The sequence below is a fragment of the Aythya ferina genome, assembly GCF_964211825.1.
Source record: "Aythya ferina genome assembly, chromosome: Z".
Classification (NCBI taxonomy): Eukaryota; Metazoa; Chordata; class Aves; order Anseriformes; family Anatidae; genus Aythya; species Aythya ferina.
In genome coordinates this window covers 19,135,055-19,159,448 of record NC_140299.1, presented here as the reverse complement: position 1 = coordinate 19,159,448, position 24,394 = coordinate 19,135,055, and the positions used below count along the sequence as shown (strand labels likewise).

Genomic DNA, 24,394 nt, shown 5'->3' with positions numbered 1-24,394 from the left:
CAGATCCCCCCACAAAAAAACAAAACAAAACAAAATAAAACAAACGCAAAACAAAACAAAAACCACCTGACTTTTGCAGCTGGGCTGGAGAAACAGGAAACATCAGGCATTGACTAGACAAACCCACCGAAAGGCATGTTCAGGGGTGATTTACAACAGCAGGTAGAAATTCAAAACCTGAAAGGCAATGTTAGTATCGCTTGTGCCTTGACTCTGCAATTTTGGCTGACTGGTGTGATTGTGTGTAAATCTTGTGTATGTACTGCAGTGGTTTGGTCCTAGGAAAGCCTCGCTTCACCTTTCCAAACAGCCCAGCAGAACACAATAGCACCATTTTAATCTGTACCAAGATTAAATCTGAGCACTCCAGATCAGACTTTTCCTTTCATTGAATGTAAACAATCAAATCTCACTCTGAAGCCCTTTCCTGCTTTACTCAGCTATGGGATCTTGCATTTGCCTTTCTTTATTAAAGGGACATGCTCTAATTTAAAACCTGTTTTAAATAAAAAAGAAATATATTTTATATTCAACAGGATGTATCTGAAAACATATTTTATCCTGGCAGAATGAACCTGGAGGAAATCTGACCTGAGCAACTCCGAGAAAAAGTTTTTTAAGCATCAGGGTCAGATTGCTATCTCCTTTACTCCTGTCAGAATTCAGAATACATCCACTGATTTCTGCAGAGCTGGTCCAGACTTTCATCACTGTAAATAACATGGAAGAGATAATTTGCTTTTGCAAGGCTCTCTCTTCACAGATTTCACCTTTGCGGTGCTCTCCCCCAGATCTTACTCTTGCTCTACCTCAGAGTGCCCTTCCTCAAAAATCCCCTTTGCCAGAATAGAAAGTGTAGGTGCTTGGAAGAGTTCCAGAAGCCTTCCTGGTGCCAGGCTCCCCAGCCACGCTGGCTGGGCGAGCCTCCCACCCGCTGCTGCAGGAAGCCGCCTGTGCTCAGGGTGGGTCCTCCTTGCCTTTCCCTGAACAGCCGGGGGAGGCAAAAGAGTATGCCAAAAACACCAAAAAAAAAAAAAAAAAAAAAACAGCTTTAACCCTCTGCAGCCGAAACAGGAGGTCAGGGAGAGGCCACTTGTAACGTGACATCCCATGTGCGTTGCCTGACCTCCTCATTTGGCAAGCATCTTCTTCTGGGCGAGGAACTGCAGATAATGTCAGTCATCAAAAAAAATGCAGTTCGCTTTCTAATCATATCACATGGAGGGAGGGGAGGCAAAAAAAGAAGAGAAACTGGCAAGGAAGTCAGTCCCTCTGATCTGTAAATAATTAAATGCTGAGTGGTGTTCAAATATATACATTGAGAAAGCTTCATTTGCCCTCCCCTTGCTTGGTGGCTAATTTAGTCCATATCACAGTTTTTGCAAAGGCATTCCTAATACTATTGTGCTGCAAATCCTGTCTGATCCAACCTTCAGATATTTATGTAAACTGAAATATGTCTGGAAAGAAGTCAAAACAAAACAAATATGCCACACAGTCTCATTCCCGTATATCTCTCCCTCCTCCTTTACATTTGTGCTAAACCCTCTCCAACCAGATCTTTACTGCTGGATGGTGGTTAACGAGTGATAACTGCAGAGCCCATTTCTGTGAGCACACTGATGGCCTTACGTCTTGGCAAATAATTTAGTCTGGAGATTTCAGGAGTTGCAAAATGCTTTTGCAGCAAATTTTTCTCCTCCCTGCAAAAAGTGCAGTTTTGGGGGGACTTTTATTATTTGTTACTACTGATAGCATTTTCAAAGAGTTAAATAAAAAATAAATAAATAAAAGAAGTGGGCATCTTTTTACTCTAGGGCGTGCTTATACACCGTATCTATCTTGGTTGAGAGATGTCAGTAAACTCTGGCTAGCTATGTGTAAAATGCAGCCCATTGTAAAACCCTTTCACACCATTTGCAGATCGCAGCTGTCTCTGTCCTTGCAGAGGTACGGCTGACACACACTGCCAGCTTGCTCCCGGAGGATCTGCAGTGCCGAGCGGTGCAAAGGACGTGTGTGAAACGTGCTGTGTTCACAACTGACTGCTGCGTGTGGCCATCCGGAGGTGATGAAAGCTTGCAATTTTATTGACTTCAGTGGTGGAGAATGCTGACAGGGCTGGAGGGCTCGGGGTGCGACAGGCTGCTGCTGCATCGTGCAGTGTCAAGGAAGCTGGGGACCCCTGCTCAGGGAAGTACCTCCTGAGGTTTGAAAATAGCCGTGCCTTGGTGCTCTGCCTTCTTGTATTCTCTGAGCATTATGGGGCAGGTCTTTGTGGGAAAAGCAGTGATATTCCCTTCATGAAACATTCAATCCAGCACCTATGCCTTACATGGGGCATTTTAATTGGTACTTTTACACTTACATAGCTATTTCAAGCCCTTCAGTTGGAATGGAGATTGCATTTGCCACTTCTGTGAAAGGTCTCAATGACCCTGCCATGCAGAGCAAACTGACGGTAGCCATAAATCAGAAAAACACAACTTCATGAAGCCAGAGAGGTGGCCACATCCTCCTCTGCAATAGTGGGAGGAAAACAGAGCAGAAACCAGAACTGTGGCTGTGATGCAGTAATTATCATATAGTCATAGAATCACAGATCCATAGAATAGTTTAGGTTGGAAGGGACTTTTCAAGACCACCCAATTCATGGGCAGGGATACCTCCCACCAGATCAGGTTGTCCAAAGCCCCATCCAGCCTGGCCTTGAGCACTGCCAGGGATGGGGCAGCCACAGCTTCTGGGAAACCTGTGCCAGTGTCTCACCACCCTCTGAGTAAAGAATTTATTTCTCACATCTAATCTAAATCTTTCCTCTTTCAGTTTTTAACCATTCCTCCTCGTCTTATAACTATATGCCCTTATAACAAGTCCTTTTTACAAACCCCCTTCAAGTACTGAAAGGCTGCAGTGAGGTCACCCTGGAGCCTTCTTTTCTCCAGCTGAACAGCCCCAGCTCTCTCAGGCTGTCTTCACAGCAGAGGTGCTCCAGCCCTCTGATCATCTCTGTGGCCCTCCCCTGGACCCGCTCCAACAGCCCCACACCCTTCTTGTGCTGGGGGCCCCAGCCCAGGACGCAGCACTCCCGGTGGGGCCTCACAAGGGCAGAGCAGAGGGGCACAGTCCCCTCCCTCCACCTGCTGCCCACCCCTCTGTTGGCGCAGCCCAGGACGCAGTTGGACCTCTGGGCTGCAGGCACACACTGCTGGCTCGTGTCGAGCTTTTTGTCCACCAGAGCCCCCAAGTTCTTCTCTGCAGGGCTGCTCTCACTGGGTTCTTCTCCCAGTCTGTGCTTGTGTCTGGGATTGCCCCAGCCCATGTGCAGCACCTTGCACTTGGACGTGTTGAACCTCATTAGATTCACATGGGCCCACTTCTCCAGTTTGTCCAGGTCCCTCTGGATGGCGTCCCTTCCTTCTGGTGTATCAACTGCACCACTCAGCTTGGTGACATCTGCAAGCTTGCAGAGGGTGCACTCAATCCCACCATCTTTGTTGTTAATGAAGAGCTTAAACAACACCATCCCTGCACATCCATACAACATCTCTGCACTATCTCCAGGCCACATGTCCCTGCTTCCACAGCCTATGCATTTCCTTCTTGTGCCTGTCTGACCAGCAGGTCATTGCTCAGCTGTGCTGGTTTCCGGCCTTCTTTACTTGCTTTCTAACACAGGAGGCATGGCATGAGCAGGGCACCTGCCACACAGCCACATATTCACCTGACCTGTTCATCTCTTTTTTTCTTGGGTCCTAGCCTCCAGCTGGGAGGATAGAGAAGAATACTGCTATAATGGTCACTGGTGGTGATCTCAGGAATGTGAGGCAAAAAGTACATTTCCAAGTGGGTTATTTGATGGAGTTAAATGTGCTGATCAGCTCCTATGGGACTATTTGCGAACAAGAGTGAGATCAACTAAATTAGAAATCTATATAGCTTTGGGCATATCTGGGAAAAGAAAACCAGTGTCCCACTCAACATGAAGTATCTCATTAAGTAGGTAGCACAACAGCAGCAAGAAAAGGTTGGCTTAACTCACTTTATGCTTATATGTTTGTAAAAGTTTGAATATGTGACAGAGATGCTGGTGGGGCTAAAACAGGTGACACTGGACACAGTTTCAATACCTCACCCCATCTTTTTTCTTTTTTTCTTTCTCTCTCTTGTTAAAAACAAAGCTCTGGTTCTTCTCAGTTTTTCTGCATTATCCCTCTTGGCAGTTTGAATTGGGTCCCCAGCCAGCTTCCTGAGGGGCTGGACACTCATGTAGTCAAGATCTCTGTTTTGGTTTCAAAAGAACTGCCAGCACAAGCTTCTCTCCAGACTATTCCTGGTGCCTATTGACCTCACGAGTGAGAATCTCACCTGAGAGAGAATCTCATCCCTCCAAAAACTGTGAAAGGTGCTGTGTCCAACCTGGTTCCATAATGGCAAGTCAGTTGCATCAAACCAGAGGGAGTTTGGTTTCACACTTAATTTTCTTCTTTCCTGCAAGCACCTCCCAGTGAGTATAAGGGATTTGCCATAAAATAGACCATATACATGGCCCAAAAGCATTTTTCAGAATTCTCAGGATTTTTTTTCTGACCAAAAAAGTAAGGCTTATTGTCTGCAAGTGTATATATGTATATTCTTAACCACTGAGAGACTTTTAACTCTGTAATGGTTTTAATTGGCTGGTGGCTGTATAAATAGATCCTCATAAGACAGGACTGAAATAAGAAGTCCAGGATTCACTTTGCTCCTTGCTCTGTTCATTGTGTACAGTTGTTTACAGTATATGGGCACAATCAGAAGCAGAATTCAGGCAGAGAAGTTGGCACTATTTTAACCTTCTCTTTTTCAGGCATGCCAAATGATTTTTTTTTCTTTTTTACTGGCAATATTACTAGATATTACTAGCCCTTGACAGCAAACTACGCTTTTTTTTTTTTCTTTTTTTCTTTTTTTTCTGGACTTTATGTCAAGACCATTTTTTTCTGTTATACCCATGTCATTTAAAGTCACTTTCTGTATCTGCAAGCTGTGGTAGATCACAGTTAAAGGGAGTTTTTAAACTCTGGAAGTAGACTGGCGGCTCTGGGGGATTCTGTGATGTCCTGGGACAAGAGCTGCCTTTACAACCATGGGCAGAAAACAGAGCTTGGAAGGAAGGGGAAGATCCTTATGGAGGTTCCTTAAGGGGTGTCCCTCCTTATAGTCACTCAACCATAGATGGACCTGCCTGCCTCTGTCCTGCTGAGACTCCCTGGTTGCCCACCCCTGTGACTAGCTCAATAAATAATGCTTTATTCTCGTCTCTTCTGGTGCTTCTGAGAAAACACAGAGCAGGTAACAGGAAACAAATACCAGATGAAATTCTGAATCTAAAAACCCAAGTGGACTTTTTTTTAAGGAACCTTCCCAAACCATTCCCAGATATTCACCCCTTGGGAGCACTGTGCTGTTGTTACCATTTCATTATATACAGTGCATTTTCACATTATTTTTTCTCCTGCTTTTACCATAATATTTCACAAATCTTAATCAGCTCTTAAATCTTTCTGAACATGTCTTAGTGAACTACTTAGAGAGAAATAAACAGAGATTCTCCTGTACTTGGGGCACAACAACCCCATGCAGTGCCACAGGCCGGGGGAAGAGTGGCTGGAAAACTGACCAGCAGAAAGGGACCTGGGGGTAGTGATCGACAGCAAGCTGAATATGAGCCAGCAGTGTGCTCAGGTGGCCAAGAAGGCCAACGGCATCCTGGCTTGTATCAGGAATAGTGCAGCCAGCAGGACAAGGGAAGTGATCACCTCCCTGTACTCTGCTCTGGTGAGGCCACACCTCAGGTACTGTGTTCAGTTTTGGGCCCCTACGTACAAGAAGGACATTGAGGCCCTGGAGCTTGTTCAGAGAAGGGCTACAAAGATGGTGAAGTGTCTATAGAACAAATCTTATGGCTGAGGGAGCTGCGGTTGTTTAGCCTGGAGAAATGGAGGCTCAGGAGAGGCCTTATCACACTCTACAATTATCTTAAAGGAGGCTTAGCCAGGTGGAGATCAGTCTCTTCTCCCAAACACCAACTGATAAAACAAGAGGAAATGGTCTCAAGTTGCACCGGGGAAAGTTTAGGTCAGATATTAGGAGAAAATTCTTCACTGAAAGGTTCATGAGGTATTGGAAAAGGCTGCCCAGGGAAATAGTTGAGGCACCATCCCTGAAGCTCTTAAAGACACATGTAGATGTGGTGCTTAGTGACAAGTTCTAATGGTTGACCTGGCAGTGCTAGGGTAAAGGCCGGACCAGATGATCTTAGGGGTCTTTTCAACCTAACCGATTCTATGATTCTAGTCATGTTTCTCTGGAGATTACATTATGAGGAACATATTTAATCTCTCATTCAATAAATAAATAAATAAATAAATGGGTTTTCCACATAATCACAAAATTTGTTACCACTGGAAACAAACTCTGGAGATCATCTGGTCCAAACCTCCCGTTCAAGGAGGGGCACCTAGAGCAGGATGCCCAGGACCACATTCAGGTAAGGACAATCTTTTATGTAAAGATGTGTTTCTGTTAATTACTAGGCCATCCTGAAAGCATTCTCTACACAGACAACTCACTTGTGAAACTTCACTACATGGAATATGAATGGTATCAAGACTTAAAGCCTTCTCTGTCATCTCAGTATTTTTTTCAACTGAATTATAACTCATAATAAAGTATTAGAAAACTGCACATAGTCTCAGTGGAATCTCCAATCTGGTGAAATATTGCAAATGGTTGGACTTGTCAAGGGAAAGCTTCTACATCCTGACTATGGCTAGGCAAGATTAATTAGGAAAAAGAGTGAAAAGTAAATTGCTACATAAAATATATGTCAATTATTTGCCAAAGTAGAACCCAAAGTGGAAATTTTGGTGACGTAAAGGAATAGGTTTCCATTATTCCTTCTACATGCAATTATTAAATCATGTCTTTTTTACATATTTAACTTATTAACACTTCTCTTTTGGCACTAAAGGTGCATTACTGAAGTGGGAGTAGGCAGATTTTAAAATTAGAGCTAGTCATTTTACTCTCTTTTAAATGTAGAGAATTTTATGAAGTGACTTAGTGGAATTCTTTGGTGAAGACTAGGCAACTGGAAAACTAGTTAATGACATGCAAACTCCTTTTTATTTTCTGGTATCAGTATTGCCGTGGTATAACTTAATCACCTGGTATCACTTAATCAGCAAGACTTCTTTTTCCAAAAAAGAATCTTCAGAAACTACAGAGAGTTTATAGGTAATGAATCGAGACAGCAGAAGGATTAAATGAAAAAAAATTGCTCTCGTCCACTGATACTAAGTACAGATGACTCCTTTAATATTCCTAATGGACTCCTTCCCACACAATCTGGACTGAGATGATCTGCATATAATCCAAGAAAGAATCTTTACTTCTATTTTAACAGTGGAAGACATAATGGTGCTAAACAATTTTAATGAAAGCAAAATCAATCAACAGCCAAGGGACGTTTGTACAGCTTTCAGCTCATTTTATAGTCACAAAATGTTTGATGTAGTAAGGCACCTCTGGAGATCATCTAGTCCAACCCCCCTGCAAAAAGAGTCAACACAGGATCATGTTCAGTCAGGTGTGATCATTTGGTTTTATTATCAGGTTTGATTAGGACAAGAGGAAATGACCTAAGAACAAGAAGAAATGGTCTCAAGTTGAACAGGGTTGGGGGTTACATAGCATACTAGGAAAAAAATATTCACTGAAAGGATTGTGAAGCATTGGAACAGGCTGCCCATGGAAGTAGTTGAGTCACCATTCATGGAGGTATTTAAAAGATGTGTAGATGTGGTGTTTAGGGACATGGTTTAGTGGCAGACTTGGCAGTGCTTTGTTAATGGTTAGACTTGGTGTTCTTAGAGGTCTTTTCCAACTTACATGTAAATGATTCTGATTCCATGATCTCTGATGATAAAGACTTCACTGCATCTTCAAGAAACCTCTTCCAGTGTTTGATCATTGTCAACACAACCATATAGTGTATCAGCCACTATTCCTTATTTTGCATCATCTGCAGACTGCTAATTGGCTTAACCAAGCCAATTATCTCATTGTAGAAGTCTATCAGGTTGGCCAGGAAAGACCTCCCCTTCAGAAAATCATGCTGACTGCTCCCAATTGCCTTGTCCTTCATATGACTGGAAATGGCTTCCAGGATTATTTGCTTCATCACTTTTACAGTGATTGAGGTGAGACAGACTGGTCTGTATTTATCTAGATCTTCCTTCTCACCATGCAAGAAGACAGCAGTCATATTTGTTTTCTTCCAGCCCACAGGAACCTTTCTCTATCACCATGACCTTTCTAAGATAAGAAACAGTGACCTTGCAATGATGTCAGCCAGCTTCCTCAGCAGTTGTAGGTGTATCATGTCAAGCACAACGGATTATGTGTGTCCTGTTTGTTTTAGTGCTCCCTAAGCTTATTCTCCTTTACCAAGGGTAAGTCTTCCTCATTCTGGACTTTTCTCAGAGGCCTGGGTTCACTGAAGGCTGACCTTACCAACAAAAATCAAGGTGAAGAAGTCACAGAGTACTGTGTCCTTTTCTGCATCCTTTGTCAGCAGGTCCCCCTCTCCATTCAGCAATGGAATCATATTTTCCCTGGTTTTCCTTCTCCTGCTGAATAACCTGCAAAAGCCTTTCAGGTTGCCCTTCACCTCCCTCACCAGTTTCAGCTCTAGGTGGGCTTTGGCTTTCCTTAACCCCATCCCTGCGTGGTTAAATAGTGTCTCTATATTTCAGCTGGGTCCATTTACAGAGTTTCTCCTAACCATCCATCCCACACAGCGCTCAAGGCTACTTTTGTTGTTGTGCTTTTTACTATACAAGAGGGACAGCTGAAATGGAGCTTGGATGCATTCTGCTGATGCCTGTGAAAAAGAACCTGTCTTGACCTGCACTTCTAATATGGCAACACATCATCCAGACATCAAAGGGAAGAGGAGAGGAGCACATAGAGAAAACTTTTCATTAAAACTCTCCCTTGTTTTTCACATGGCTCAGACAAGTTATTCATTATGTGCTCCTAGCCCTCTGATCACCTGGATGCAATCTGTTCTTTCATTTGTAGCATTTTGACAACTCATGGCAAGAGGATTATAGGTAGCAAGGCTGGCAAGAAATGAAAAACATTTTGTGGTTTCAAGGTTTCAAGATTTTGAGATTTCTTCTGTTAGTTTTTTATTCTGCTTTGGAACAAAACTGAGACCTTATGGATTAAACTCTCAAACTGCCCTTACAATAACATTACCAATTCTAATGCAATAGATCATGGTTTTCGTTTAGCTTTGCTACTGTGGGAAGAAAAAACAATAGAAACATGAGACCTCACAGTGAGGCGATGACTTTGCTCTGTCTCCAAGCCTGTATTTCCCATTCATTTTTACTCTACTCTTTACCTGGAAATGCCTTTTAGACCTTCCTGTTTCCTTACTTCTTATTCACCAGAAGGCAATTTTTGTGGAATTCTTCTGAATTCTTTCTATGATTAACATTGAGAAGGTGGTGATCCCAAATGCACTTCTGATTTTGTAATGTCTGCACTATACATCCTATGTGTTGTACCTCTTTAATATGTCCATGCTTCTTGGGCAGGTACTGTCTGGCTTCACTGATCTAAACATGATAAGAAGTAAATCTTAATCATACTAAAAGTTATAGGATATAACAGTGCTTTTTCTGCTGTATGAACTCCCTCCACTTATTTGCAGTGTGATATTAATATATAGCAGCTCAAATGCAATCACTATGCTCTAAAACATCCCTGGGTCTTACTTCTCTCAAGGTCTCAGCTATCCCTCCGATTTTTATTCCTCCCACCAATTTATCAATTAGATTAGGGGAAACAGATTACATTCCCCACAGCTCTGCTCATTCCAGGCCCCCACATGAAATGTCAATCACAGAGGAATGTGCAGATACTCACAATGAGATCACTTTAAATGTTACTGACAGTTAAATAATTGTTTTTAAGATCTTGTTTTAAACTTTCTCTTGAGAATAGAGGCAGTTCACCCTTTTCTGCATTGTGGTTTCTGGTTGTCTATAAGTTCATTAAGACAACTTTCTGTTGATTTAACCTTAGCACTTGAAAACTCTCTTTGAATTGGCCTTAATGATTATTTTTGAGCTTACCTCTCTCTCCCAGAGTATCTTAAAAGCCCCAGACCTTCCAACCAAATAAAGAGAATAAAGGTACCAGACTTGGCCACATACGTCTTCAAAATGCCAGGTGTTTCCAAACACCTAGTCTCCTCCAAATATTTACTCTGTCTGTATCTCTCCCATGCTAGGATGTCCGTTCACATCCAGAGCAGGTGAAGAAAGTTGTTCTGGTAGAGGACTTGTTGTCTGCTACATAGGCCTGGCCCTGAGCAGGGGCACACTGATATTTTATTTCTCTTTCCCTTGAGAACTGTTCTCACCTGGGCTCAAGTTGCTGGTTTGGAGTGTGTCACACAGCACTGGCATCAATGATCAGTCATCAGTGGCAGCTACACCGTTCATCTCCATCTCTATTTCTCTAAGTGCAAGAAGCCCCAGTAGAATGCAGGACCATAACATAGTTGGGCAAGTAACATGGAACAGTCCCAGATTAGGGTATCTAAAACAATGAAAATCATACCAAAGAATGGATGACAGAAGCCCTGAGAAGAAGGACCTGGGGGTGCTGGTTGAGAAGTTCAACATGAACTGGCAATGTGTGCTTGCAGCCCAGAAAGTCAAACATATCCTGGGCTGCATCAAAGGAAGTGTGGCCAGCAGGTGGAGGGAGGTGACTGAGGTGATTGTTCCCCTCTGCTCTGCTCTCATGAGATCCCACCTGGACTGTGTTCAGCTCTGCGGACCCCAGCACAAGGACACGGGTCTATTAGAACAAGTCCAGAGGAGTGCCACAAAGGTGATCAAAGGGTTGAAGCACCTCTTTACGTCTTTAAGGTCCCTTCCAACCCAAACCATTCTGTGATTCTATGATTGATTCTATGAAACACGCCAGGTAAGCAAACAAGTTGGTAAGTAAACGTGAAAGTGATATTTGCATGTTGTTTTTAGGTAGTACTGGCATACCCCATGTATTTACACCAGAATGTAAAAGAACACATGAGAAGTTCTATGGACAGGCTCATTTAGAAGGAAATTATGTTCCATCTTAAAGATGTGGTTAATAGAGATATTTTGATAGATATTTTATGCATGTCTCAAATATGTTATAGGAGAGATGATCCTTTCTATCAAGAAAGGGGGAAGAAGAAAGTGGATGAATTTTCTGATAACATTTTTTGCCTGGAAAAGGGACTGTTTATTGTTTAGTTATAATCACCAAAATTATAGCTAAATACAACTTTAATGTAATAGAGATAAAGCCATCTTCCTGAGCAATTAAGGCTTATGTTTGTGTTTGGTTGATTTTCTTTTTCACAGAATCACAGAATCACAGAATTTTCTAGGTTGGAAGAGACCTCAAGATCATCAAGTCCAACCACTGACCTAACGCTAGCAGTCCCCACTAAATCATATCCCTAAGCTCTACATCTAAACGTCTTTTGAAGACTTCCAGGGATGGTGACTCCACCACTTCCCTGGGCAGCCTGTTCCAATGCCTCACAACCCTTTCAGTAAAGAAGTTCTTCCTAACATCTAACCTAAAACTCCCCTGGCTCAACTTAAGCCCATTCCCCCTCGTCCTGTCACCAGGCACGTGGGAGAACAGGCCAACCCCCACCTCGCTACAGCCTCCCTTGAGGTACCTATAGAGAGCGATAAGGTCGCCCCTGAGCCTCCTCTTCTCCAGGCTGAACAAGCCCAGCTCCCTCAGCCGCTCCTCGTAGGACTTGTTCTCCAGGCCCCTCACCAGCTTCGTCGCCCTTCTCTGCACCCGCTCAAGCACCTCAATGTCCTTCTTGTAGTGAGGGGCCCAAAACTGAACACAGTACTCGAGGTGCGGCCTCACCAGAGCCGAGTACAGGGGGACGATCACCTCCCTAGCCCTGCTGGTCACACTGTTCCTGATACAAGCCAGGATGCCGTTGGCCTTCTTGGCCACCTGAGCACACTGCTGGCTCATATTCAGCCGACTATCCACCATCACTCCCAGGTCCTTCTCTGCCTGGCAGCTCTCCAACCATTCCTCTCCCAGCCTGTAGCTCTGCTTGGGGTTATTGCGCCCCAGGTGCAGGACCCGGCACTTGGCCTTGTTGAACTTCATGCAGTTGGCCTCAGCCCATCGGTGCAGCCTATCCAGATCCTCCTGCAGAGCTTTCCTACCCTCGAGCAGATCGACACACGCGCATAGCTTGGTGTCATCTGCAAACTTACTGAGGGTGCACTCGATGCCCTCGTCCAGATTATTGATGAAGATATTAAAGAGCACCGGCCCCAGCAATTTTCGATCACTTCCCTAGCCCTGCTGGCCACACTGTTTCTTATGCAAGCATAAACCTTGTTTATGCTTGCAACTATGCAACTATGTTTTCTTACATAGTCAGCCTTTTCCTACCAAATAACTTGTGCACTTTGAAGAAGTGATAAGCACACCCAACTCCTACACTGGAGGGACTCCATTCACTACCATGACACAAACATACAATGCCCACAATATCCTGTATGGTCACAGAATAAGTGAAACACGGATTAGAAACACGGATTCCCCTTTGAAAAATACTATTTAGGCTAGGTCAAAGTCATCATAGTAAGGACCTCTCCTCCCTTGGATGTGTGAAGGGCAGTGTATATGGTACTTTCAGTAAAAAATAACTCACTAATGCTTTTTTTATACCAATAGGTTTGTGTTTGGTACGATATGACATGATAGGCAATCTTGCCCTATTTTGATATGCTTCAGATGGTGCTGTGAAACATGAGCCCAAAGGATGACTACAATCTATGGCATGGTTTTGCTTGTAGAACAACAACATCCCCCACACACCACAGCCTTCCCCTCTCCCCCTCTAGGAAAAAAAAAAAAAAAAAAAAAAGTCTGGTGTACACCAATGCTCTTATAACAATGAATTTATAAACACAGCTTAGAAGTGGCCAGGCCAGTGCATTAACTGGGATCCAGAAAGAGAACTCCAGTGAGGTCTGGGTCTCTGCAATTCTTTCATAGCTGAGGGCAGCATTACTGGAAATATCTCCAGTTTATATCCCTGTAAACAGCTTTCTGTGCTAAGGATAAACGAACTGGGAGCCACACTGTCCCCCATGACTTTTTGGCCAATGTGAATCCATTTCATCTTGTGTGGGGCATTTGTGAAATAGGAGCTGCTGAAGCATTTCCATGAAAGTCAGAGATTGCCTAATCCTTTGCAAGTGAAACTTTTACAAGTTCAGAAGTTACACCAATTTCGGCTTCTCTTTTATTTGTGAACATTGCAGCAAATCTTTCCTTCTTGTTTTTGGTCTCCAGCCCGTGCTAATTCCACTGACTCATATTGTGGGGAAAATACATTATGTGACAGACAAAAATGTTGGTCTTACTGATTCAGTGATAGAAGAAGTACATCTTGAGCCTGCTGTGTATGATACACCTGGGACCCAAGCTAGCAAGTACTTAGATGTTTGCTGCAAGAGGACTGAATGAATACAGCAACAAAGTGAGTGGTTGACACAGGGAAGAGAGGATGCAATTTTGTATTGACTGAGTGTGTATTGACCACTTATTTTGGTCCCCAGGAGGGACCACAGAGATAGGGCAGAGAAAAGCAGAGAAGAGGAAGATCATTCTTAGATGTTAACTTCCCCTCAACTTCCCTTTCCCTAATCTACAGACATGTTGAAATTTGCAATGTGACAATTCAGGGCAGTGACCATTTGATTCTGGAAGTGGTTTTAGTTGGAGATCCATATATATGTGTCTTTTTCTTACCACTTGTGGAGGTAGAGCTGTGTTGGGGGTCTTTGCAAGAAATACCAACTACAGTAAAGGATATCAATTCATAAGCTAGAAAAGCCAAAGCATGACTGAAGATGTGACATCAACCTTTCTCAATTGCCTCTATCTTTAATTATTTCACTTTCAAAATAATGTAAAATAAGGTAGAACCTGAGGGGAGGACAGATCTGTTCTGAAAAAGGAAGCAAAGAAATGAAACTGGCAACATAAAAATGAATACAAAAATCTGGAAAATAGAGAAGAGTTGAGTTAGTTATAAATTAAACAGAAAAGCTGTTTTGGAATACTGAAAGATTTTTGTTTAAATGTTGTGCAGTTAAAAAAAAAAAAAAAGTCATCTTCTTTTGAACCTGTAAATCATGCTCTCCATGTAATGTGGAAAGAAGATCCCACCCAACTATTAAGAGACTGCACATGAGCACAAAAAAGGTTTATGCAGCTAACACAACATCCTGCTTGCCAAGATCATCTTGCTCTAATTCTCTTGTCATCAAAGCCACTTTATAGAAGAACTATTAACTCACAATTTGTTTACTCATTTTTTTTCTTCCTAACAATTTCATCATTTTGATATTCTTTAGGCTTTTTTTCCAGTACCAAAGCACTAAGAAATTCAGTGGAGAACAAAATAAAGTAAAACAAATCAATACATGCAAATGGTCACAAATGTCACATTGCTTATCTTGCTCTGTGAAACACCAAGCAGCTGCTGGCTTTTAACAAGCAGGAAAAACAAAGCTCTGTTAGTATTCCTGTGCACACTTTGTTATTTCACTTAGCAGCTGATTTTGGAAGAAGAAAGAAACAGAAATGATCTGATGTCTTTCCTCTCAAGATCAAGCCACATCCTTCCTTAGGGCAGGAAGAGCAGGTGAATAGTACACAGGACGTTTGCCACTTCTATGGCTTCAATTATCTACTTCATTCCATGGCATGCTTGAGAACAGCCTCCAACAACATAATTAGTCCAGCAAAGAATCGAGGATCAAGAATCTGCTGAGGCATTTTGGCTCTGAAAAATCTCTTCTGCAAAGGACAGCTTGCCTGGCTCCATTAGTAAATCTGTAGGGAGCGGTTGTCTCCTCTGATGTGCGGTCTGTCCTCACATGGGGAAGAACAAGTTGCATCTGTTATGGTAAAAGAAATGGAAGATAGAGGTGAAGGGGGGGGTGGAGGGAGCACTGGCACAGCAGAGGAAGCACACACAGACTGAGCAGGCAGGCATCGAGCCTACGAATCCTGCACAACAAAAGGGCATGTTAGGGAAAAGGCCTCTATGCCAGCCAGACACCGGTGCCCTTCCACCCGCCTCCATTTTGCAATTCCCTCAGCAGCTGCATGATGGGGCTGGGGAGGTTTGACCTTTTCTATCCTGCGGCCCAATGTTGAATTATCTGAGGTCTCCTGTCCTACCTGTCTGGACCCACGTCCCAGTTTCCAGCATAGAAAGGGTGATGTGGGGAAGGCTGTGCCCCTGACCCCTCAAAATAAGAACTACACTGCTGGTTGTGTCGGGTGTTTTGCAGCCTCACCCTGGAGGTGCATCTAGTTATGATTGGGAGGAAATAGACAGGGTTTCTATAAAAGATTGCTGTAAGCATCCTTCTGTGTGACAAGCCAAGGTAGGAAGCTATAAACCAGAGATAAGGAGTCATTAAGACATTGACAAACACTTTTAAGTAAAGTGTTGTCATCTGTTCATGGCCAGGTGTATTTAGAAGTTTCAATGAGAAAGGAAGGATGTAGGTGATAGCTCTAAGTGCAAGCATGAATTCAGCAGCCTTCTGCCACCCGTGGCCCCAACAAAGCAGGGGTTATGTGAAACAGACTATACAGACCCTATTCAGCTCTCTGCCAGATCCAGACCAGTCTATTTAGCTCCTTATGCCTGGATACATGTAATGTTGTTGTGTTCCTAAGATCTTCTAATTAAGATCTTTTTATAACATCAGAATGAGATTGTTATGGGGTGCAATGATGCTTGTGTAAGGATAATAACATGCAGTGGATATAGTATTTTTAACCCTTGAAACTTATTGCAGGGGTCATCTTTCTCTCTCCCAGAGGTGTATAATGACTTTCTTGAACTTGTTGTTCAAATGTAACATTAGGCACTGCAGGTATCACACACCACTGCCCAGCTTTCAGCTCACCAGCAGCTGAAAGCCCGACAAGCCCTACACCTGCTGGGGCAGGATTTGCCTGTGCCACCTGCTCCAAGGGAAGGTGTGCTTGCAGGACTGGCTCATGAAACCTCCTCAAAATAATAACAATGTTCAGATGCTTCTGCATCATCTGCATTAGCCAGACAACAACATTTCTTATCTCCTGGACAGTTTTTATAAATACTTTTTCCTTGAAGCCCTTTTGTTCAGCAAGGGACGGCAGAGATGTTTTCTCTTTATTAAGAAACGAGTATCCCTTTTGGTTCAGCATGCACAGCTCTCACAGAAACTACTTTCTGGAGGGGCTTCCAGAGTCAGGAAGTTTTTCTTCACCTTCATATCAAATAACAGTTACTTTTGCACCATAGATACACTTAAATCTATACTAAGTCAGAAGTATCTGTGGTGCAGTCCTGCTAATTTGTCCTGTACACAGAAGCCAGTAAAGACAGCTTTCACCACTTCAAAACCTACCAAGGCAGGGATGGAAGTGTTTATTTTGGGCATTTCCCAGAATATAAAAATAGTAGTAATAAAAATACAAAAGGCATATGGTGGGCTTATGTCTGGAGATGCAGCTCAGGCTGAGCAATATGCACACATTTAATTTTTATTTCAGAGTGAAATTTGTTTATTCTTTGAGGCTGTAAGAAATATAGTGGTTTCTTATTTTGAGCCAGAGTTCATATAATTATGTTGTAATGAAACAGTCATTGTCTTGTATCTGATAAAAACAATATCCTAGGCAACATAGGTTTAGAACGCAGTTAACTATTCTTCTGCTTTAAAGTGCTTGGGGTTTGCAAACAACTGAGAAATAACTACATGGTGAGCACTGGGAATCCTACCTGTCTCTGAACTTGTTTGGATTACAATGTTAGAAATAAATTCTAGAGTACTAAAGAGATTTTAATAGCATGCATTTGAAATGGCCGTGAAGGGAGAAAGGGGACACCAATTACACTATGGCACCAACGTTTTAAAGGTTAATTGCTTTTCCCATCCCCCAGCAGGCGGGTGTAGAACAAGATATTGTTCAAATACAATGAAAGGGGGAGGTAGCGGAGCTTGAACAAAAGCACCACAGCCTTTGCTTGCAGTGGGTCTCAGTTCGTATGCTTCTGCCACAACTATGTTAGTTGAAGAAATCCAGTAGAGATGGTGTCAACCAAGAGTTTGTTTTGCCTAACACCCTGGAAAAAATGTTTTATACTGGTCCATTTTAGTAAATCTATTACTCTCTGCATGCTGGAAAGGTCAGCTGGGATTATCTGCTGCATAAGTAGTGGCTGCACACATTTCTGCAAGGGAGCTGAGCTCTTGCATTGTGCCTCCTGAAACAACAATTTGTTGGTCTTTGTTTATGAATCTGCCTACTAGTTTTCAATCCTTTTCTCTGCCCCCATTCAGATGACCTGTAAACAACTTTCCAGATGGGCTCACATCCCACTGTTAATGGAGAGCCCTGGGTGAATATCCTTTTGTGTTATTCCAGTAGAAGATGGAAGTAGAGTAGAAGAAGCTGCGTTGTACAGCTTCTCTTCTTGCATAGCCATGGGTAGGAAATTAAAGTTGCATATGGATCAAGCTGATAACACTGACTGGAATCCCACTGGAAGTCAGCATGCTCTAATTCTTCTCTCTCCCTCTTGCTATAATTGAATATTTCTGGAGTATGTAGGTGAGAAAGATATGCATAGGATATTAAATACTGTTAGAGAAAGATCTGAATCTACTTATCTGATTGCTAGGTAAACAAGAGATTTCATTTCCTTTCCAGATGGTAGAGCCTATATCTGACAGTGACTTCTGCTGTGGATTGATACAGTCATTTACATCATGCCTGAGTTTCCTCATCAATAACAAGTTTGTAACAATAATAAACTCCCTCTTAGCACTTTATATTACAGAGGCTACTTTTTGGATTCTGTGCCTGTTTATGACATTGTTAGGGAGAATAGTGTGCAAGGCACAGTGAAACATATATCAGACAGCTACAGTCCAGTTAGTGGCTTTGAAATCATATTTTGACTATCTGACAAAATCCTGCTGATTTGAACTCTTTATTGATTGTCAGGTTTTGCAAGCCAATAATCTTCATCCCCAAAAAAGTGTAAATTGACCAGGTTCTGGTCCTTACTGCATTTAAGTAATCATTGCATCTGCAGCACTGGTTAACATGCACTGCTTCTTAATGACCAACAATTCATTCAGTCTGAACTCTTACAGAAGTAGCCTCAGCTTCAGTTTTGGGTGTGTAAGAAGCCAGTATTGACCAGCAAGAACAGTGAATTATTGATAGCACCAGACTAATAAAAGATGGCATTTATACACTGCAAAATGAAATCCTAAGTGGTTTATTCTAATCCTCAAATTCAATTGTAAGGAGATAGTTGAAAACTGAGCTTTTCTTAGGGTTGTTGACTAACATGTCTGCCATTACATGTTGTTCTCCTTGCATGAGAACTGGTCAGTACTGAGGAAGAAATTGGTTGAAATGAAAACATAAATGTTTATTTTTAATTAAAGTTCAATTTTTCCAGCAACATTTTTTTTTTTCTGGTCAAATAGTTATCTTAATGAAAGTATTCAAGGAGCTTAAATTTTATATATATATATATATATATATATATATATATATATATACATACATACATATATAATCAACTTTATTGTGAGAAAATTTAGTTTTTACTTGTCAGGCCAAATATGAGCTGTTGGCAGATCAACATAACTGATCATTAATTCTAAATAGTTTGGGTATGGGATTAATTATTTCATCTCATTTGTTAGTTGATAGTGTATTAATAAAGGCTTGTCTATGGGAGAGTTACAGATCCAGGCAGTTATTGCTCATCAGAGGTCTTTTAATGTTTCATCTTCTTACTAGCAATGTGTTTTTGATGTGTCTAGAGCTATCCTGACAAGAGCAGGTCTCCATTTTTCTTTCATTTCAATAAACTAACCCCAAACATGGGACTCATGAGGAATTTATATCCCTTGCCTGTGAAACTCCTTCTGCGCATTCTCTCCCTTTGGTTTGCATACACATCTTGTAATGCCTCTGTGCTTTGGACTTTGGTCTGAGATCTATAAAGCCAGGAAAGTCATCTACCCCTAAATAAAAGTTTCTGTATGTTTTATAATAGATAAACATCTATGCCCTGAACTCATGGTCCCAACTGACATCTTGGTTGTCAGAAACAAGAGAGATATTAAGACATAAATGAATACTGAATTATAAGAATTTACCTATCTGGAGTTGATTTGAAGCATATCAAAGGGCAAGGTTATGACAGTTTTGCTCTTGGGCCACATCTGTTTCTGTATGAAGCATTGCAGTGTCCAGTACTGACAATCCTCTGTTTACCACAGAGTAATCATCACATATGTCAATCAAGCTGTTGTTCAGTAGCAAACCGATTTTAGAAAAACATTTGGATGAACTCTTGTTAATCACCACTGAAAATCAAAGAGGCATTCTTGAGTGTGCGAGTGCATTTTGAGTAATTCCCAGTTCAAGGCAAACAGAAAGTACCTATGCTATCAATAAAACCAGTGTGTGAGTTCTCTATACTCCATTATTTGTAATCTGTACTAGAGCATCTGGGCAGACACCTTCTTGTTGTTGGGATTATTTTTAATTTTGGTAAGCATTCATAATTTTGAAGCTCCTGATCTTTGATTTGATGTTATTTGGCTCTGTAGCATTGAAATAACAAAATTGAACAGCAACCTGTTAAGTTCTCCTTTAAAGAGAGGTAAATCTGGCTTAAATGTCTATTACTTATCAACTGAAATCAAAGCCATGCTTCTCGCTTGACTGTTGTGCCATTACAGGCTTGCTGGGGCTCCGAATGTAAAAACACGGGGAGCCTGTGAGAAACTTCCACAACTGGGTTTCACAGCATGCAGAACCTTTAATACACTGACATATGCACAGCTCTTATTTCATTGCACTGGGAGCTCAGAATAGACCTTCTGGGAGAACCTCGGCTCACGCCAGAAATCTGGATGCGCCTGACTCACATTAAGAAACAGCGCAGAATTATTACACACTGCGGGCAGGATCGCCTTTTTCCCCAGCACTGGTGGTGGCCTGCACAATGCCATCATCTTCTGAAATGAACTAGCTGTGGCTGACAGCAACTTTCTGCTGTTGCCAGGATCACTGTCATCTATCTTGTCTCCTGACGCTGAGGGACATTGCTTCCTCCTTGAAGAGCAGCTTTTCAGTGTGTGAGCAGAATAGTGCCAGGTCACCTGTTGAAATTATAGCAAATTTTGCATCTATTTTCATCACTTTCCAGACTGAGATGTTTCAACGCATTTGTGTTTTCAAAACTTTATGTGAAAAAGTAGACATGATGGGATCCTCAGGATAAAAGCAGCACTGTCCCTACAGCACTTTTCCTTTCAATAAAAGGTTGAAATTTGCATCAGGTGTCAGTTTAAGTAAAGAGTGTGGTTGCCTTCCTTTTTTCCGCACTTACATCTGCCTATACCAAGTGACTTCTGAGTATTTATTTTGGATTTGCAACAGATCAGTGATCATTCAAGATTTAAAAAGCTGAAAGCAGTGCAATTCTTTCATTTTTGTGGGCTGATTGTAGCTATCCTTATCCTGAAGTGCAAACTCCCACTGAACATCCCATTAATTTAAGGTGTCTTTCATTTGGTCTCAATAATATTTTGTTTCTCCTGGAAATCTTGTACAAGAAACATCCCACCTCCAAAAGTGCTCAGAGATGCAAATACTAACACAAGAAATGAAGGATAATCCTGGGCGATAAGAGTGATAGGGTGGTTTGATATTAAGAAATACCTCTGAACAATGAGTCATGGATATAGGTTCTTTTCCATGCATGTGTGAAAGTGCACTAAACCCAACAAAGCCTTGGAGTCAAAGAATCCTTAACCAACGTGAGAGATCAGTGATTAGCCATGGCTGAAAATCTCATTACAATGGTTTTCTGTCTTTGAATACTATTGACACGATGCTGAATTGACGTGCTACCCAAGAATGTGCTACCATGGGCAGTCCCAGGGAGTATTTTGGTTTGAAGAAGCCAGGACATTTTCTGTCAGCATAGCAGTTTCCATTTTAATTCAGTATGTTGAGTAAGAGATGTTAACAGTAAATTCAAAGGTAGCCATTTTGATACAACTTTATAAACAAGTATTTTCCTCCGTCAGGTGAGTATCAGAGAATGTCATTTTTTTGGTCCCAGTTTGGGGAAATGACAAAGTTTCAGAACTTCAGTGCCTCCCATTTGACAGCATTTTTGTTTCTGGAAGAGACTAGTAGAGCTGTTGTATTGACTCTCTGCTTCCTGCATGGCTCCCTGATGGAGGTACCTCATGGTTCATGATGAGGAATTTGAGGGAAATCAAAGAACCTGCTTTCACATGACCATGCAAAGGTATTTCCTGCTTAAAGGACAGGTCTGAGAAAATATTTCAAGGCAATGGCAATACTGAATTACAAATTTTTGTTTCAGCAGAGCTATTCTGCTTACAAGCCTCAGGAAATTACAAGAAAATAATTGTGACAGCAGTGTGCCATGGGAATGGAGAGCAGAAACCTGTGACATCAAAGGACCCCTTAGGCTGTGCTTGATACCAGCATTAGTTACTCAACATGCCTGTGAAAACATGACTGTACTGAAGACAACTCTGTGGGACCTCATGGCTGCAGCTGGCCTCACAGCAACACAGTGCAGCAACATGGATGCAGAAACATCTCAGGAAGCCTGTATCCCCCCATGCAATATGCTACAGCTGGTCCTGATCAAAGATAAACTAGAGCTTAAAGTACATATACCACAGATTAAGTACCAGAAGGAGCTGATGAGGCAGGATTTTCAATGTTCTGCGTATAGCAATAGGGCTAATTTAGACCCTGTGCTTTAAAACCCCAGAGCCATGCTCAAACACACCTCTACCACATGGTTCTATCCCCTTTGCTCCTTCCCTTCAAGTATTTACAGACAGTGATGAGATCTTGCCTGAACCGTCTCTTCTCCAGGCTGAACAGTCCCACTTCTCTCACCCTTTCCTCACAGAAGAGATGCCTCAAGCCTTTTATCATTTTCCAGTCCATCACACTGGATCCATCACGTCTCCCATAACTCCATGACATATCTTCTAGGGTAGGAAGCAAAGAATTATATGTTTGACATGCAGTCTTACAAGTGTGGAAGACAGCTTCTTCAAGGTTTGTGAAGACTACAGGTCCCCCACCTCCCTCTCCAGCACCTTCAGACTGGCACTTTCTGGCCATGCATTTCTGTGTGAGTTTTTAGCACAGCAGCATATGTACAGTTACAAGAAAACTGGAATTGTTTCTTGAGAAGAAAATATTTCTCCTTTCCTTCTCATGAAAACATCTGAAACAAAGGGGAAACTTGCACAAGTCTAGCTGACAAACTGGCCTCAGTTACAGTGGAAAATAAGCACCCTTCTGCTTCAGGGGAAATTGTGTCTGAACACAAGGTCCTGCGGATATTTTGCCTTGGTTTCTACAAACCTGAAATTGGGTAATCTCACTTCATATTTAAACAAATGCCATCTTTAAATAGATTATCTTCAGCCAGACCAATAAAGAAAAATTCAAATCTCTGGATGTCAAGAAGTCTCTCTGTGCTTGTTCTTCCTGCAGTGTATTTGCAAGGATCTGCCCAGATTTGCCATAACTGTTCATGTGTATATTAATATAAAATTGGGACCAGATTTTTTAAATGATGTTTCTATATTGGTTGAAGCTCTTGTACTGAAGCTCTCACTTATTTCATTTTTGTGAGCACAGCTTGCATATTAATTTTCTGTTTTTGTTGTTGTTGTTTGTTTGTTTTTTATGTAACCAAATAATAACAGAAGGAATGTCTTTACTTTTTCCTGGAAAAACTGCACGTATTTAATAGCAGCAACATATGAACTAAGTTCTTAAGGAAAATTAATTGTTTACATTGAAACAGAGTTATTATGGATGACTAGAATGATTCTCTTTGATGAAAAAAAAAATACTGTATTTCAAGTACTATTCTTACAGCCACTCTTTTGATGAAATAAGGCCAAAAAAGTGAAAATGTCAGTAGAGTAACATATATGCAAGAAATTCCCTCTGAGAGCATAGGAATAGCAGTAAAGACAGATCTTACTCTTTTTAAAAATGTAGCAATAGTACATTTGTAGTTATATGAAGATTGATTTTTGCCTGGATAGCTGTGGGTTCTTGTAAGATTACTGCCAGACAAAAAAAGCTGTTCACTGTCAGGACTGGACATTTTCTCTCCCTCTTTCTCTCTTTTTTTTTTTTTTTTTTCCTTCTTTTTGTTGTTGTGGAATTTTGTTTTGATTGATTTTTTTGTTTGTTTGTTTGTTTGTTGGTTGTTTTTTTTTTTGTTGTTTGCTTGTTTGTTTGTTTTTACCATTCTCCTGAGCCTATTATCTTTTCAGGAACTGATCTCTTTCCTTTCCTTCACTTTTTTTCTGTCTCTGTTTCCTGTGGAAATTGAAGTCAATGTTTATAGGTAATTTTGTAGGTGTAATGGGAAGGCAAGTGTCTACCGTCTTCCAAAAGACCTTGAATTCTCCCATACTTGCTAATCAGCAGTGTGAACCATTTGAAAAGTACAGTTAATACTCAACATGTTGATATCATCCTTAGCAAATGAAAATAAAGTCCTATCTGAAGCAAAGGAAGGTGCTGTCTCCTGATAGTAACACTGTCCTAATGGAACACCTTCAGGAAAAGATAAAAAATAAAAATATAAAAATATAGATATGATTGAGAGTTCAGAACAGGATAGTATCTTCTTGCCTTTGGGGATTTTATGTATCGTAATTTGACCTGGAGGAGTAATAGAAAATTATAATAAACACTTGACAACCATATTAGTACAAATTTTCTCAGCTACATTCATACCTCTCCTTGCCTTTTTACAGACATCACTTTGTGTGAGATTTGGTTCTTTACAGAAAACTGAATTGCAGGTCTTAAGGTTATCATAATCACGATAGCCTTAACCACAAAAAAAAGTGATTGTAACAGCGGCATAAAATTCCATTTGGGCAGAAAATAGTTAAACAGTTCAGCAAATCCTTTGCATTAGGGCAATTAAATCTACAAAAACTGTCTATTTTGTCCATTCTTTTTCTCTTCTCTTAGGAGAAGATCATTTATTCCAGTTTCAGGAAACTGAAATTTCCTTTTTGCCTACTGCCATAGAAGCTATTATAGTGGTTATCCCTTTTACACAATGTTCAAATGCACCTCC

At 41.4% G+C, this 24,394-nt stretch overlaps 1 long non-coding RNA gene across 1 annotated transcript in view; it reads right to left on the bottom strand.

Annotated features, from left to right (window-relative positions):
* Positions 1 to 14,465: 14,465 nt before the first annotated feature.
* LOC311427439 overlaps positions 14,466 to 24,394 on the bottom strand; it is a 46,596-nt gene continuing 36,667 nt past the window's right edge. Inside the window, exon 5 of the long non-coding RNA XR_014687361.1 lies at positions 14,466 to 15,077. This is a non-coding gene — a long non-coding RNA (uncharacterized lncRNA). The remainder of the gene's footprint in view (positions 15,078 to 24,394) is intronic.